A 15,952-nucleotide genomic window follows, 5' to 3' on the forward strand; every position below is an offset into this window, starting at 1 on the left:
GCTGTAGTCATTAGGTGATAGGGCTAAGTAGATCTGGGTGTCGTCAGCATAGCTGTGGTAAGCCATTTTGTTATTTTTCATTATTTGGCTGAGTGGCAGCATGTACAGGTTGAATAGGAGTGGTGCAAGAATTGACCCTTGTGGGACTCCGCATGTCATGGATGTCCACTCAGACTTATGGTCACCTATACTCACATAATAACCTCTCCCTTCTAAGTATGACCTGAACCATTTGAGGACCATTCCAGAAAGCCCAACCCAATTTTCTAGCCTGTCAAGAAGTATTTTGTGGTCAACAGTGTCGAATGCAGCACTGAGGTCCAGTAGTACCAGAATTGATGTTTTGCCTGTATCTGTATTGAGGCGAATATCATTTATAATCTTTATGAGCGCCGTCTCTGTGCTGTGATGCGGTCGGAAACCAGATTGAAAATTGTCAAAGTATCCGTTTGAGCTTAAGAATTTGTTCAGCTGACTGAAAACAACTTTTTCAATGATCTTGCCTATGAAGGGGAGATTTGAGATTGGTCTGTAGTTGCTCAATATGGAGTTATCCAGATTTCTCTTTTTCAGGAGAGGCTTAACTACTGCGGTTTTAAGGGAGTTTGGAAAAGTCCCAGAAAGAAGTGAGGCGTTTACCACTTCTAGGAGATCTGCTTCTAAACAGTTAAACACACTTTTGAAAAAAGAAGTGGGGAGTGTGTCAAGGGCGCAGGTTGATGTTTTAAGGTGCTGTACTGTTTCTTCTAAAATTTTACCATCAATTGCTTCGAAATCAGTCATAGTAACTTTCTGAGGCTGTGGTCTGATCTGATTCACCTCAGAGCAACTAAACGATGTGCTGATCGCATTTCTGATATTAATGATTTTCTCGGAGAAGAAGGAAGCAAACTCACTGCATTTGCTGTCTGAGAGCATTTCACTGGGAATGTGACTCGGGGGGTTTGTTAGTCTCTCTACAGTAGCAAAAAGAGTGCGCGTGTTGTTTATGTTTCTGTTTATAATATTTGAAAAGAAGGTCTGTCTAGCTTTGCCTAGTTCCACATTGAAAGCACGAAGACTGTCTTTATAGATCTTATAATGGACTACAAGTTTTGTCTTTCGCCACATGCGTTCCGATTTCCTGCATTGTCTTTTCATTAATTGCACTTCTGTTGAGTTTCTCCAAGGTGCTTTTTGTTTGCCACTCTTTTTCCTGGCTTTTACAGGAGCAATATCATCAATTACACCCTTAACTTTTGAGTTAAAAGAGTCAAGGAGAAAATCAACAGAGTCTGCAGATATGCTTGGTGTTAGAGATATAGCCTTCATAAACAGCACACTAGTGTTCTCATTTAAGCATCTCTTTTTGATAGAGACAGATCTGGTTTCAATGGCAGGAGAGATTGATATATCAAAGAAAATACAGAAATGATCAGACATTGCCACATCCTTAATAACTATTGATGAAATGTTTAGCCCCTTACTGATAAGTAAATCTAGAGTGTGTCCACGATCATGTGTGGGTCCGTGAACATGTTGTGTCAAATCAAAAGTGTTAAGAACAGTCATGAGATCTTTTGTTGTACTGGATTCAGCATTGTCAATGTGAATGTTAAAATCCCCAGCAATAGCAAAACAGTCATTCTCAGATGAGATTGCTGATAACAGCTCTGTAAAGTCATCAATGAAGGCCGGAGAATATTTCGGAGGCCTATAAATAATGATAAGCAGGATGCGTGGAGCACCTTTTAGCACAATGCCCAGATATTCTAGAGACAAATAGTCACCAAACGATACTTGCTTACATTGATAGACATCTTTAAATAGTGCTGCGACCCCCCCGCCCCTTCTGACTGGTCTGCAGACACTCATAAAAGTAAAGTTAGGAGGGGCTGTTTCATTGAGGACTGTTGCACTGCAGCTGTCTTCTAGCCACGTTTCATTTAGCAGCAAAAAATCTAGGTTGTTTGTGGATATTAAGTCGTTGACTAGAAATGATTTGTTTTTAAGTGAACGGATGTTTAAGAGTGCTAACTTAACAGTATTAATTTTAATTTTTTCCCCCATAGTAATCTTAGTTTGACAATTAACAGGCAGCAGATTAGATGGGTTTGCCATACGGCCTGAGAAAGCCTTGGACTTTCTATCACGTAACAGAACAGAAATAGAGAAAGATAGAGGCACACTGGATTCACGCATGTTTTGTAAACATTTGATAAGATTGCTGTTGACGTTGCGAGGACCCAGAACACGTCACTGAGAGCTGGTATCAGTTGTTTTTGGTGCAGATGGAGGAGGGTGTGTGCCCTGGCGTTGTGACCGAAGAAATCTCACAGGAGGAGGGGCAGAGCGAGCTGGGCCCACAGTCTTTGGTGGTTGTGGGGCTCGACGCTCTTTGGTTGATATCTGGGGGCTCGCAGTGATCGAGTATGATTGTCTGTTTCCAGTATAAACAAAATCCATTTTCTCTGTGAAGCTCAGAGGCGGGGATGCTGTAGAGCGGGATAACATGTCTGGTGAGGGGGGCTGTTTCTCTGGTGTTACCGGAAACTGCAATATGTTATCGTCCGGTTCAAGGATTGACATTTCTTCTAGCCTATTGCTTATATTACATATAAGTTTTAAAAATTCACCAGTGTCTCACCAGAGAAACTTACCCATACCAGCACACCTGTTCCTAACTCTACGCTTAAACTTACCCATACCACCACACCTGTCCCTAACTCTACGCTTAAACTTACCCATACCACCACACCTGTCCCTAACTCTACCCTTAAACTTACCCATACCACCACACCTGTCCCTAACTTTACCCTTAAACTGACCCATACCACCACACCTGTCCCTAACTCTACCCTTAAACTTACCCATACCACCACACCTGTCCCTAACCCTACCCTTAAACTTACCCATACCACCACACCTGTCCCTAACTTTACCCTTAAACTTACTCATACCACCACACCTGTCCCTAACCCTACCCTTAAACTTACCCATACCACCACACCTGTCCCTAACTCTACCCTTAAACTTACCCATACCACCACACCTGTCCTTAACTTTACCCTTAAACTTACCCATACCACTACACCTGTCCCTAACCCTACCCATATCCAACCTCAATATCAGAAAAAGTGTTTTGCAATACAATTTGAACACAGTAAGTACATTGTACTTCTTTTTTGATGTAAGTACATAGTACTTAAGGCCACCTAAAATAAAGTGGGGCCAAAAATGGTAAAACTCAACTGTTTAACTCATTGAGCCTATTTTCAAAAAAAGTGGAGTGTTTCTTTAAGCATGCAGGTGCACACTGTGATTTTCTTTCTCCCCTTCAGTTTTCTTACGTTTGTTAGATTGTCTGATTAGATCATCACTAGATATTGGCTAAAAGCCCAGACAAGACATGTGCAACATCAACCGTCATTCACCTCAGCTTGTACAATATATGTTTTCGTCGAGACTGGACATGGTTGACACCTAACCCCAGCTGCTCCCGACGAGCTGGATGGCGCCTTGCATGGCTGACACCGCCGTCGGTGTGTGAATGAGTGTGTGAATGGGTGAATGTGAGGCAAAAATGTAAAGCGCTTTGGATGGCCATAGGTCTGTTAAAAGCGCTATATAAATGCAGTCCATTTACCATTTATCTCTTTACACATTCATTTCCCACATATAATTGAATGAGGAAAGGAAAAACAAAAGAAAACAGCAACAACAGACTAGCATGTTGACTACTTGAACATCAATTTTGCTCTCCTTTCTTTCTGGCCAGAAAATTTCTCAATGACTCTCTGATTAAAGTCAGTCATCTCAGTAGTGTCATGACGTTTGCATTTTTCAGTCAGATGTTTGAGGTCTCTTACCCCCATTGTTGTCCACAAAACTTCAGTACCGACACTTTGAAATAAAAGACAGGGAAAGCAATAAAGGGCACTGCTAACATGACATCCAGCCAGTCACCTACGTTTCTCATAACAAGCGTGTGAAGCTCCAAGTGCAGCTCCTCTGTCACTGGCCTGCTGCTGCTGGATTTGTAAATCGGGTTGGTGCGGTCCGAGATCCTTTATCCTTTTTGTCTTCCAGCGAACGTCTTGTGAAAGGTTTTTTTTGTTAATCAATTACAGAATTTGGTTTAACTGCTGCCATCTCTACAAAAGTGATAATCCTAGCAAGGTTTGGCGGAGTCGGAGTGACGTGTCACACGCGCACTCTCACTTTAGTGGCCAAGAGCATAAAGTTGAATGACCGGTGACGAGAACCAATCAGATTGGATAAAATAACATGTATCAAATTCTGATTCGCCAGGGACGCAGCGACCTGCGTCCGGAGGAGATTCTTTAAGAAACCTATTAGAGACCAGCTTCAGGTCACATGCTGCCCGTAGATTTATGGACTCGGATAGACATCCATTTGACCCATGAAACCGCATGAAACATATTGAAGAACATATAAAATAGTTAACCCATTAAAGTCCGTTTTTATTAAATGCTGAGGCTCTTACTAACAGTCGGCACATCGTATGAGTAAACTATTTTATTTTTATTTCATTTTTGTATACATGTATATTTCTGGAATTTTGATGACCCCTACTGGAAACACACTTACATGACAACGTTTAAAATAAAGACAAAATGTATTTTACAGCGTGCACTCTCACTTTGAGTTTCTGCACAATGTCTATCAGCCGGCCTATCGGCCTCCCTTGCACCTGTGTCAGATTTGGACATTTTCTCTTACATTTGCAGTTTACCAAATATGCTATTCACATTTAACATCCATCAAGTTACTTTGATAACTGATAACGTAAGTTCAGTAAATTAACTTTGACCATTGCATGCTGGAACATTGACCCTTAGATGTGAAATTGATCAGTAGGATACTTTTAGTCCATTAACAGGTTAACTACACATGCAATGAAATTCATTACGTATATAAACTTTAGATCAAACTTTGATGCAGCAAAAATTGTCCCTTCAAAGTCAATCTGATTACTCTCAGTCTTTGGCACTCACTGCGATCCACCAAACAGTCATAACAGCCATCTTCCTTTGGGCGGCAGTGGCTCAGTGGTTCATGTAGGTTGTCTACAAACCGGAAGGTTGGTGGTTTGATCCCCGGTTCCACCTGACCAAGTGTGGAGGTGTCCATGAGCAAGACACCTAACCCCAGCTGCTCCCGATGAGCTGGATGGGCCTTGCATGGCAGACACCGCCGTCGGTGTGTGAATGGGTGAATGTGAGGCTATGTGTAAAGCGCTTTGGATAGCCATTGGTCTGTTAAAAGTGCTATATAAAATGCAGTCCATTTTTACCATTTAACCAGTCTATAAAATCTGTCTGCCTGCAGGTTCCTAAAGCCCTCCAATAGAACATTACTTGAATCTTGACCTGTGAAAAGAATACTTACCGTGTCACATGTCTGTCCTGTCTCGTGTAGCACATTGTTATTTTGGGCCATGGCTCTGGTATCTGTCTAGATCCCATCCCTCTTGTTATCTAATTATTGTTTAATTAACCCCAACTGTTCCCTCCTGATTATTTACCCTTTATAGTCTCCTCTTGTTTGCAGTCTTGTGTCGTATCGTTGTCTTTTGCACTGCATGAAAACACTGAAATCCGTCAATATCCGGGCATGGTATACTCCTGTGTAATTTGATGTTTACCGGATGTATGTGGGAAAAAGCGGATCAGAGTAACACGGAACAGTATATTTCCAGAAAAAACCCGGAAACCTCACATATACGGACGTATACAGGAATCCGTGAAATTTCACGGACATATACAGCTGAAACACTGCTGCGTGTGCTAGGACTGAAGACTGTTAGGTGTGAAGAAGACCTTTCATATGTTAATGACTGACACTAGTGCCGGCTGTTCTCAGAGGGAGGGGGGGGGGGGGGGGGGGCAGGGGAGGACTTCAGGATTGAGAATTATCTACAGCAAACATGCTTTTTGTACAGAAAAATACATTCTTAAGGCCCTGAAACACTAGCAATGACAAAAGCCGACTGTGGGGTTGGTTCACGTTGCCTGGGTCTGGGTCAAACCATCAGAATGGTGTGTCAGGGCCTTAAAACCACTGCATGAAAAGAGTCTCTTAATAAAATATTTTTTATAAAAACAGTACAAAATAAACACCCTGTCTGAACATATACGTTCACAAAAAATATAAGCGGAAAAATATATGCGGAATATCTACAACTGTTGGTTTGGTGAGGGCGTTTGTTTCAGTGAGTGCAAACACAGGACTACACTTACCGCCTGTGTGCTGTCGCAGTCTTCCCCCGGGTGCTTCAACACTGTTGAAAGAGCGTTTCCTCATAAAAGAGCAACACGGGTGTGACACTGCGTCTTTTTCAAGACGTCATTCCACTCGTGCGTTTCTGGATGCGGTTGTTTCCTGTCCTGACGGCCACGATCCCTATATGAGGTCCGGGTTCTACAGCCCGTACTTCATTGTACTTCTTCACTTTCAGAGGCTACTGGGGCATATGGCATCCGCAGCCGCAGTAAAGCCGTTGGGATTGCTTCATAGGAGACTGCTTCAATGCTGGCTACACGACCGAGTCCTGAGATGGGCGTGGCACAGCGGATCCCTCCACGTCTAAGTGACTCCAAGGGGCCGCCAAACCTTCAGCCCCTGGTCGGACCCTTTGTTTCTACGGGCGGGAATTCCCCTAGAACAAGTGTCCAGGCGTTCTGTCATTAGTCTCCACGGATGCCTCATCCACCGGCTGGGGTGCCACGTACAACGGGCTTGCAGTTTCGGGTCTGTGGACGGAGCCTCAACTGCAATGGCATATCAATTGCCTCGAGTTGTTAGCAGTTCGTCTTGCACTGGGCCGCTTCAAAGTTCCGCTCAGAGGCAAGCACGTTCTGGTCCGTAGGAACAACATATCGGCCGTTGCGTACGTCAACAAACAGGGTGGTTTACGCTCCCGTCGCATGTCGCAACTCGCCCGCCATCTCCTCTTATGGAGTCAGAAGCATCTGAGGTCGCTTCGTGCCATTCACATTCCGGGCCTGCTCAATCGTGCAGCCGACGAGCTCTCACGACAGCCAGTGCTCCCAGGAGAGTGGAGACTCCATCCCCAGGTGGTCCAGCTGGTTTGGAGTCGCTTCGGGTCAGCACAGGTAGACCTGTTTGCCGCCCCGGACACTACCCATTGCCAGTGGTTTTATTTCCTGACCGAGGGGACCTTCGGCTCGGATGCTCTGGCACACAGCTGGCCCCGGGGCCTACGCATATATGCGCCAGTGAGCCTTCTTGCACAGACACTGTGCAACGTCAGGGAGGATGAGGAGCAGGTCCTGTTGGTCGCTCTGTATTGGCCCAACCGGAAATGGTTCCCGGAACTAGTGCTCCTCGCGACAGCACCTCCTAGGCCCATTCCTCTGAGGAAGGACCTCCTGACTCAGAGACGGGGCACCCTTTGGCACCCGCGTCCAGACCTCTGGAAACTCCATGTCTGGTCCCTGGACGGGACTCGGAGGTTCTTGGTGACCTACCGTAAACGGTAGTTGACACCATCACTTCCGCTAGAGCCCCCTCTACGAGGCGCCTCTATGCGTTGAAGTGGAACCTGTTCGTCGATTGGTGCTCTTCTCGCCGAGAAGACCCCCGAAGATGTTCGATCAGGTCTGTGCTTTCCTTTCTACAAGATGGGTTGGAGCGAAGGCTGTCTCCCTCCACCCTTAAAGTCTATGTTGCCGCTATCGCCGCTAATCATGAGCTAGTAGATGGAAAATCTCTAGGTAAGCACGATCTGATTGTCAGGTTCCTGAGGGGGGCGAGGAGACTAAATCCGCCTCGCCCTCCCTCTGTACCCTCTTGGGACTTAACTCTGGTGCTGACTGCACTACAGAGAGCGCCCTTTGAGCCTTTGCAGTCAGCTGAGTTGAAAATCTTGTCGTTAAAGGCAGTACTCCTGACTGCGTTGGCCTCCATCAAGAGGGTAGGGGACCTGCAGGCATTTTCGGTTGACGAATCGTGCCTGGATTTCGGGCCTGGTAACTCTCATGTGATCATGAGACCCCGGCCTGGATATGTGCCCAAGGTTCCCACTACTCCCTTCCGGGACCAGGTGGTGAGCCTGCAAGCGCTGCCTTCGGAGGAGGCAGACCCAGCCCTAGCTTTTCTCTGTCCCGTCCGTGCTGTCCGGACTTACGTGGACAGAACGCAAAGCTTCAGGACCTCAGAGCAGCTCTTCGTCTGTTACGGAGAACAGCAGAAGGGAAAGGCTGTCTCCAAACATAGGATGGCCCACTGGATAGTGGATGCCATCGTCTTGGCGTTTGAATCCCAAGACGTGCCCTGCCCGCTCGGGTTAAGAGCCCACTCCACTAGGGGTTTTTCGTCTCTTCCTGGGTGCTGGCTCGTGGCGCCTCGCTGACAGATATTTGTAGAGCTGCGGGCTGGGCGACACCTAATACGTTCGCTAGGTTCTATAGCCTTCGTGTAGAGCCGGTATCTTCCTATGTGCTCACTTCCCATAGTCAGTAACACCGAAGTGCCCGTTCCAGTGTCGGCTTGCTGCGCCATTCCCTCCCCTATGGTAGACGGATGCGTGTGCTTATTTTGCTCCAGTCGACTTCCCCAGAACGGCGAACCCTGTTGAGTCCTCCGCAACCCACGGCAGTCGGACGTGGCGTAGCGTTCGACGCCAGGTCTAACACTCGTAGGCATTGGTGGAACTTGTGTTAGGCTGGGTTCCATATGTTGTGACCCCCACGGCAGTCCCATATGTGTATTCTTCCACGGTACGGCTCCCTACAGCGAGCCCGTGTCTTTCTCTTGGCAGAGTTCTCTCTGCCGTCTCAGGTACGTGTTGTCCCCCTCCTCTAATTGGCCGGGGCCACCCCTGGGACTTCCGTATGTTGTGCTGCCCACGGCCAGCCCATACGTGTATTCTCCACATGGTAACTCCCTCTGGGCATGATGTGGCTTCCGCAGCGGCCCTCCCGGGCACGCTTTCCCAGCATTATCCAATACAGTCAGCTGAGTGGGTCTTGCGGAAGAGCAGCTTTGACTGTCCGTGCGTGAATTTCCCCGCCCGCATCAGATTGGGGTCTGTGGGGCTCATCGCTGGGCGCTGGAAGTGGTAGTAACTATGGCGTTTTCCAAAGGGATCCCAATTCGTCGGTACGTCTGACGTACGTTGAACGTGACCGACTGAAATGGAACGTCTCAGTTATGTATGGTAACCCACGTTCCCTGAAGGAGGGAACGGAGACGTACGTCCCGTCGCCACAGTTGCTGTACCATCACTGCAGGTTGAGCCACTAAGTTCGGCTCCTCAGTGAAAAACAGCGTGCATTCGCTCTCGCTTCCTGTTTATACCCGCGGCGCGGGGCGGAGCGCGAGATGCAAATCTCGCACGCCAATGGCCCATTGGTCTGTTCTCTATATCTCGAAGCTGATAGGGGCTCTCTGAAGTGATCCCAATTCGTCGGTACGTCCGACGTACGTCTCCGTTCCCTCCTTCAGGGAACGAGGGTTACCATACGAAACCGAGACGTTTTATATTTACACTGTAAAAATAAAAACCTAAAAAAACGGTCAAATGACTGGCAGCTACGGCTGCCAAACAAAAAACGTAAAATTAAAGTAAAATATCTTAAGTCAAATAAAGTTCAAAAACTTCACAGAAATTTACATTAAAAGTTTTAGAGAAAACACTGTTAGTTTACAGATTTTTCCTTATTTAAATTAAGATATTTTACTTTAATTTTCTGTTTTACAGTGTAGGTGTATTTTTACATTCAAACTGTAATTCTGGATACAAATATAATAAACTATAAAGCAAACTAAATATCAAACAATAATTGGTTTTAAAGAGTACAAATCTGCACTGCTCTCCAGGTTGAAACTTCCAGGCCTCTGCCCACACCACAAAACACCATTTGACCAATTAATTAAATATAGCAGCAAATAAAAATAAATATACATATTTGCTAACTGTAGTTTTTTTTATTTGCTAACATTATTATTTGTAAGGCTGTCTTTCCGTGTTCTTTTGAGTGTGATTGGCACTACATGAAAAGTGGGATTTTCGACCCCGTAAACGCCTATATACTCCCGGAAATCTCCCTAATTTTCGGCAGTTTTCGACAATTTAGAGGCAGCGAACGTCGCGTTCGTCTGTGCCACAAACTGTCGTAAACGAACCATGACGTAGGTGGAGAGCCCCCCGCTGAGAGACCACGGAGGTGCGATGCCTCTAATTAGCATATGAATAGCAGCGAAACCAGAGAGTCAACGGCCAGACTTGAATTGACTCACTCACTATTGGCTGAAGCCACTACTTTTAAACAAGAAAAATCCCTTGTGATTGGTTGGCAGATCACTGCAAACCAATCATTATTGGTCACCCTGGCTCATTATAAATGTAAACCCCAATAATAATAATAAATATATAATTTATGTTGTAATAATTTATGTTTCATATTAATGTTATTGTGCTATGAACTACACTATTCATACCATCAAGGAATTTATGGGAAAATTTGCCCGGACCGTGCCGTTTATTCAAAGAAAGAGCTTCATTTATAAACACACAGCTGTTTAGTCAAAGAAAGAGCTTTATTGTTAAACACACAACTATGTACAGTGCAGCAGTAATGTCTCTAATGTTGTCCTCCAAAAACGTCAAAAAGAAGCGCCCAACACATTCGGGAAACACAGGCGTATATGGTGAGTTGCCCTGTATTTCGGTATCGCCTCTAATCTGGATTGCAAAGTGGCATAGAGTTCGGAGATGTAATGTAAAGTTCGGCAAACTCCAGGCTGCGAGAGGGCGGTGGCCGCACAATCCATCCAGACACCCCGTCAACAATGCCGTCTTCCTCATCAGACATGAGGTCAATGGTCGCGCACTTCCAAATGTCCACCTCATCCGGAGCCAGCACACTTCGTCTCGCTTCCAGCAACTGTAATACAATCCATAAAGACAATAAGCAACCTGAAAAATACTCACATTGACAAAAAACGGATCTAATATAATAAATCTTACCCTTTTTCTTCTTGATCGACTCCGAGCTAAACTTTGCAGTTTCCGCCTGCGATGTAAGTTCAGGTTGTTTGTGTCTGAAGCTCCGGCGTGTCGATTCATAATACGTCTTACAGGCAGCTGGAAAACAATTACATGAGACTGCTATTAATAAAAACAGTCACGGTAAAATTAAACAAGGAATGAGAAAAACATTAGAAGTTATATTTACAAACAATGTCGTCGTGATCAGCGGTTAAATCTGGACTCGCGGAAATCGCTCCAAGCAGATAAGAGCTCACGGCTTCGTTATGAGGCGAGGATAGTCTGTGAAAACAAAATGTGCAGTTTTAAGCTCGGATCTATTAACGCATCCATGTCCTTATACAGTTGAATAAAAGCATATTCTTTAAATCGTAACGTTACATTACCCATGCTGTGGTTCATAGCGCCTGCAGTTTGCCTCAGAGTTGTGAAGACGCCAGACAGCCTCCTGAAAATTAGTCGAAAAAGTTAGCCGCGTCCATGCAGAGGAGTTGAAGGTCGTCGGGCTCCTCCAATCACATGCGAGGTCATTGTTATAAGGAAGATCTCGCGAGACGTGCTCGCATACCTATGAGCAAGCAGTGTGCATATTAAACTCTGTGTGATATCAACACGTTGTGCTGTCAGTTGAAAGATGGAAGTGCCAAGACTGAAGAAATGACCTCGGCGCTTCTGTGAACATTGCAACACTGAACTGTGTCATACACAGTATTTTGACCACAGAAAGCGCTATTTCAAAAATGGAGTTTGGGAGAAAAAAATAAATCAAGCGCCAGCGTTAGTTCTGGCAGGCCACGTAGTCAAGCTCTGCTATCAGCTGATTGGGAAATTCTAACTCCGCCCCTCTGTCAGCTGATCTGTTTCAGCTGATCCTATGCTCTCAATTGGCTTCTCTCAAACAGGGCGGCTTACTTAAGCATAGCTTCACTTCAATCTGCCTGCTTGGACGCTTCTGCTGCACGCTGCTTTGCAACCCACCTCCTCCCCAGCTCCTCCTTAAATTGCTAAGTTAATCATGTCATTCTGTTGTCATTGATGCATGCTCTGTTCTAAATGGGGGATTTGTTCTGCCCTCCCAGTTAAATGGGAGGTCGTCCCCAGAACCTGCTGCTGTTCCCTGTCTTGGCTTTTCATGGAGCTCATGAAAGGATGCGGAATTTAGAACAGAGCCATACCGCCAAATCTAAATCTTTGCCAAATATGCAATTAAAAATTTTTACTAAATGTTTGTCTATTGTGTTTTTTTACTTTAGTGGACCTGACAGAATTGGATTTATCCACCACACTATGCACCAATTATCCACACTATGCACAATATTTGAGCTCTAGGAAACTGTGATGTAATTGCACAATTATGGAAAGCCATAAAATGTTGTTTGATGTTATTTGCATAGAATGCACATTTTGAGCCTGATTAAAACTCTGTTAAAACAATTAAATTTTTTGAAATAAATTATTTTGTGTATTTTTTTTTTACATAACATTGGTTATTGCTAATGACATACAGAGTAATTAATCTACACTGTTAGCCCGGACAAGTTGAATCTACTTAAAAAATTGGAGCAAACTGGTTGCCCTAAAAATTTTGTAATGTGAACTAAAATGAGTACATTTAACTTAAAATGTTTTAGTTAAATAAATTCAGAACCTAGATAAAACTCCCCCTGCTGCTACTCTGATTTGCATTTGTGTAGCTCACAGGGTGTCAATATCTCCAGCCTCCCTCGGGATCCGGTCGAAGCTCTGCCGGAGGCAGGAGTTGAAGATCTCTCTGACAGGAGACTCGGCCAAACGTTCCCAGCAGACCCTCACAGTACGTTTGGGTCTACCGAGTCTATCCAGCTTCCTCCCCCGCCATCGGATCCAACTCACCACCAGGTGGTGATCAGTTGACAGCTCCGCCCCTCTCTTCACCCGAGTGTCCAAGACATACGGCCGCAGGTCAGATGAAACGACCACGAAGTCGATCATTGACCTACGACCTAGGGTGTCCTGGTGCCATGTGCACTGATGGACACCCTTATGCTTGAACATGGTGTTCGTTATGGACAAACTGTAACTAGCACAGAAGTCCAATAACTGAACACCACTCGGGTTCAGATCAGGGGGGCCCGTTCCTCCCAATCACGCCCCTCCAGGTTTCACTGTCATTGCCCACGTGGGCGTTGAAGTCCCCCAGTAGAACGACGGAGTCCCCAGTCGGAGCACTCTCCAGCACCCCTCCCAGGGACACCAAGAAGGTCGGGTACTCTGCACTGCTGTTTGGCCCGTAGGCACACACAACAGTGAGAGACCTATCCCCGAGCCGAAGCCGCAGGGAAACGACCCTCTCGTTCACCGGGGTAAACTCCAACACATGGCGGCAGAGCTGGGGGGCTATAAGCAAACCCACACCAGCCCGCCGCCTCTCACCATGGGCAACTCCAGAGTGGTGAAGAGTCCATCCCCTCTCGAGAAGTGTGGTTCCAGAGCCCAAGCCGTGCGTGGAGGTGATTCCGACTATCTCTAGTCGGAACCTCTCAACCTCACGCACAAGCTCAGGCTCTTTCCCCGCCAGCGAGGTGACATTCCATGTCCCAAGAGCCAGTTTCCGTGTCCAGGGATCGGGTCGTCTAGGCCCCCGCCTTTGACTGCTGCCCGATTCGCTTTGCACCGGCCCCTTACGGTCCCTCCCGTGAGTGGTGGGCCCACGGGAAGGTGTCCCCACGTCGCTCCTTCGGGCTGAGCCCGGCCGGACCCCGTGGGGGAAGGCCCGGCCACCAGGCGCTCGCATACGAGCCCCAACCCCAGGCCTGGCTCCAGGGTGGGGCCCCGGCTGCGCCATACCGGCCGACGTCACGGTCCTCCTTTTATTTGGCATCATAAGGGTTTTTGAACTGCTCTTAGTCTGACCCGTCACCTAGGACCTGTTTGCCTTGGGAGACCCTACCAGGGGCATATAGCCCCGGACAACGTAGCTCCTAGGGTCATTCGGGTACTCAAACCCCTCCACCACGTTAAGGTGGCAGTTCATGGAGGAGTGAAAAGAGTTTGGTCCGCATTGCCGGCAGTAAGTCAGACTTGTTCCCGGTGCATGTTGGACTCCGGCAGGGCTGCCCTTTGTCGCCGGTTCTGTTCATAATTTTTATGGACAGAATTTCTAGGCGCAGCCAAGGGCCGGAGGGTGTCAGGTTTGGGGACCACACGGTTTCGTCTCTGCTCTTTGCGGACGACATTGTCGTGTTGGCCCCTTCTAACCAGGACCTTCAGCATGCACTGGGACGGTTTGCAGCCGAGTGTGAAGCGGCTGGGATGGGGATCAGCACCTCCAAATCCGAGGCCATGGTCCTCAGTCGGAAAAGGGTGGCTTGCCCACTTCAGGTTGGTGGAGAGTTCCTGCCTCAAGTGGAGGAGTTCAAGTATCTAGGGGTCTTGTTCACGAGTGAGGGGAGGATGGAACGGGAGATTGACAGACGGATCGGTGCAGCTTCTGCAGTAATGCGGTCGATGTACCGGTCTGTCGTGGTGAAGAAAGAGCTAAGCCGTAAGGCGAAGCTCTCGATTTACCGGTCAATCTACGTTCCTACTCTCACCTATGGTCATGAGCTTTGGGTCATGACCGAAAGGACAAGATCCCGGATACAGGCGGCCGAAATGAGCTTTCTCCGCAGGGTGGCTGGGCGCTCCCTTAGAGATAGGGTGAGAAGCTCAGTCACTCGGGAGGAACTCGGAGTAGAGCCGCTGCTCCTCCACATCGAGAGGGGACAGCTGAGGTGGCTCGGGCATCTGTTCCGGATGCCTCCTGAACGCCTTCCCGGGAAGGTGTTTCGGGCATGTCCAACCGGGAGGAGGCCCCGGGGAAGACCAAGGACACGCTGGAGGGACTATGTCTCCCGGATGGCCTTGGAACGCCTCGGTGTCCCCCCGGAAGAGCTAGAGGAAGTGTCTAGGGAGAGGGAAGTCTGGGCATCTCTGCTTAGACTGCTGCCCCCGCGACCCGGCCCCGGATAAGCGGAAGAAGATGGATGGATGGATGGATGGATGGCCCGGTTTCACAAACAGGACTTAGGCTAAACTAGGATTAGGCATTAGTTCAATTAGTACATTTAAGTAACTTTTATAAATGTGCCCTAAAAAAAAAACATTTCCGGTGTGTATCTTAAGACAAAACAATGGCACTGACATATTTTAAGATACATCAGTGCAAGTTTCTTTCAGTTAACACAACTCAAAAATGCATTTTAGTCTAGGACTAGCTTAAGCCTTGTCTGTGAAACTGGGGGCATATGTTTTACAATATACTTCACTGTCTTGATATTCTGTTTTCAAATATTTGTAGGATCTGAAATGTCCACAGACTGGGGTGAGCACTGAGGATGGGGATGTTACAGCAGCATCCTGGAAATGGTATTCTGCCATGGATGAGGCAATAGGGGGCAGACCCTCCATCACACCACCCACCCTTATTGCCTCATCTGGCCCGGATGTTGCTGTTACCTCTCCATCCTCAGTGAGGTCAGAGCGTGAAAGAGTAGGAAGGAAAAGAAAAGATTTTGAGGAGCTGATCCGAGAGATGGAGGAGAGGGAAGCTGAAAGAGAAAGAGATGCCATTGAAAGGGAGGAGAGGCGATGGATAGAGATGGAGGAGAAGGAGGAAAGAAAAGAAAGAGAGCGACGAGAGCATGAGAAGAGACTAGAACAGGAGGCCAGAGAAAGAGATGAAAGAAGAGACCGAGAAGTGAGAGAGAGAGAAAGGGAGACAAAAGAGAGAGAGGAAAGATTCCTTCAGCTACTAGAAATAATTGCTAAAAAATAATGTTAATAAAGAAATCAAATGATACACACTCTCTTTTCATTTATTTGTTTAAGTTCACTGTCATGCTGTTTTAGCAAGTTATATTACAAAACACTTAATTCCCAGGGATTTACAGTATCTAGATTGTCAGTTGTAAAGTG

The 15,952-nt window shown here is 46.7% G+C and overlaps 1 pseudogene across 1 annotated transcript in view; it reads left to right on the top strand.

The window, feature by feature from the left end:
* Positions 1–15,952, top strand: part of LOC307135917 (neoverrucotoxin subunit beta-like) — a 53,764-nt pseudogene that overhangs the window by 37,727 nt on the left and 85 nt on the right. The window contains exon 5 of the transcript in view: positions 15,336–15,734. The product of the transcript in view is annotated as a neoverrucotoxin subunit beta-like (transcript). The remainder of the gene's footprint in view (positions 1–15,335; positions 15,735–15,952) is intronic.

This window comes from Gobio gobio, assembly GCF_949357685.1.
Source record: "Gobio gobio genome assembly, chromosome: 1".
NCBI classification, from domain to species: Eukaryota; Metazoa; Chordata; class Actinopteri; order Cypriniformes; family Gobionidae; genus Gobio; species Gobio gobio.